Below are 2,182 nucleotides of genomic sequence, written 5' to 3'. Positions count from 1 at the left end.
GATTTTCTTTGCCTGTTGTTTTCTGGGGAACTTTCACTCGGGTCTTTTTTGATACTATGTCTCCTGGTGCTTGTATTTCTAAGTCAGAAAGACACACAGGCTGATGGTTTTCAGTGTCAGTTTTGACCTTTAACCCTGTGGGAATAAACATAACAATCAGCCAACTGTACGGCAAAGCAAAACTACAGGAATGGAGAGAAAAATCCAATGATTACTGATTCACAAAATAGAGATAAGCAGAATTTGAAATGCTAAGGTTGCTATCAAGGCACATTTGTCCTCTTCCCATGGTATATTTACCTGTAGGCAGCCCTCCAGGGCTGTTCTTGAACTCCAAGGGCCCTTGAATCCATGGCTCTTCCCCTTGCTCTAGATAGGAGATCACTTTAGGTTTGGGGAGCACAAATAATGCTGTGAAATGGGAAAAAGGAAGTCAAGGACTGGCAACTCAACAACTGTCCACCAACTCCACACTATTTCAGGAAGAGCAAAGGACAGTTTACAGTACATTACCCAATGGTCAAATGGGTGGACTCTCCTACCCAGTTTCAGGTTTATACTATACTGCATTTGTGGGTGGATACACAACATGGAGACGGAGAAATAAACCTAAGCTGGACCCATGTAGAGGATAAAGGGCATGGGAATCCATCTACAGTGCCCCTCTTCTGCCACCAAGATTACCCTATATTTGAACAATGTTGAATCAAACCCCAGAGTTGGCAGGGAATACAGGTTAGTCCTATTAATTCCTTAGGATTAGCCCAAGTCTAGCAGAGCAAGGTGAAGGTCAGTGGGCTGCATGTCCTATGCACAGGTGATTCCTATCATGATTAACAGTGACTTCTTACTTAGCTCTTGAGCACCACACATTGGACTAGAAAAGATTTCTTACACTCCTTAAGTCACTGGTTTTGTCCAGGTGGAAGAAACAGACTAGAATTACTTAATGAAACTTTTCTAAATATACATCACCAAGTTGGGGAAGTATGCATCACTCAGTCATTCAAACAATAATAAGTACTGACTGGCTATAATGTGCCAGGAACTCTCTTTGGGCTAATGATATAGGGGTGATTGAGCCAAAGCACCCTGATCTCATGGGATCTCACCTTCTGGTGGGATGAGACAACCAAACAGCAATGAATAAAGTTGTCAGCACATAATAAATATTTTGAAGAAAACTAAGGCAGGTTAACTCAGCATTTAAGATTCTGCTTCTCTGAAGTTATTTTAGATGAGGTAGTATGGAAGGCCCCTTTGAAAAACTGATATTGCAGCAGGAATGTAAAAGTGAGAGTTCTGCCATGTGGCAGAAAAGTGTGCCAGGTAGAGGAAAAGGCAAAGTAGAAATGACCATGGCAAGTTCAAGAAACAGAAACATCAGAGAGGCTCAAGAGGACTGAGCAAGGGCACAAGTGGCAGCAGATGAGGGCAGGGTGGTGAGTAGGGTCAGACCCTGGAGGACCCTAAGCACTTCAGTAAGGTGTGGATTTTATTCTGAATGTGATGAGAAGTCATCATAAGGTTTGAAATGGGAAATGTCATGATTTGACCAGTTTTTAAAAGCATCTGGCTGCTGTGTGGAAAACAGGGTGGGAGGGCACTAGTCAGAAAGTACCCAAGTCATTCTGGTTAGACATGCTGCTGGCTTAAGCCAGGACGCTAACAGCACAAGGAGATGAGACATGGCTGCACTCAGGCTACACTGTGAAGGTGGAACCAAAAGGACAGTGACGCATAACAATGGGGTAGGACAGCAAGATCACAGTAAAGGATGACTGTACGTTCCTTCCTCTTAGCTACTGGGTGAATACTCTTTACTGAGGAAGAGGGCTCTATGAGAACAGAGTTGCGGAAGGAGAAAAAAATAAATCAAGAAATCTACATAGCATATGGAGTGTGCACCTGGACAAAGCTGCTCAGGTGATCTGGATACACCTTTCCCCTGTCCACACACCATTTAGTTGAGAAGCAACCCGTTATTGGAACACAACCTCTCAGAGCACTACATTCCCAGTAAGCAGAGAACATGACAGATTACTCAACTTCCACCCAATGGGAGAGGGAAATTCTTTACCTAGAGAGATGACAGTCTCACAGTTTTCCCGCATTACATCATTGTAGAGGGCCTCCTGAGTGGGATCCAGTAACTCCCATTCTTCCTGGGAAAAATACATGG

The 2,182-nt window shown here is 43.6% G+C and overlaps 1 long non-coding RNA gene across 1 annotated transcript; it reads right to left on the bottom strand.

Moving 5' to 3' along the window:
- Positions 1-44: 44 nt before the first annotated feature.
- LOC118021761 lies at positions 45-2,182 on the bottom strand. Its single transcript, XR_004682266.1, has 3 exons — positions 2,081-2,182; positions 301-411; positions 45-135 (listed from the first exon to the last, which is right to left on the bottom strand). It is a non-coding gene; the product is annotated as an uncharacterized LOC118021761 (long non-coding RNA).

Source organism: Mirounga leonina, unplaced genomic scaffold (assembly GCF_011800145.1).
Source record: "Mirounga leonina isolate KUSES-001 unplaced genomic scaffold, KU_Mleo_1.0 Mir_175, whole genome shotgun sequence".
Taxonomy (NCBI): domain Eukaryota; kingdom Metazoa; phylum Chordata; class Mammalia; order Carnivora; family Phocidae; genus Mirounga; species Mirounga leonina.
This window is presented reverse-complemented; position numbering and strand designations above follow the sequence as displayed.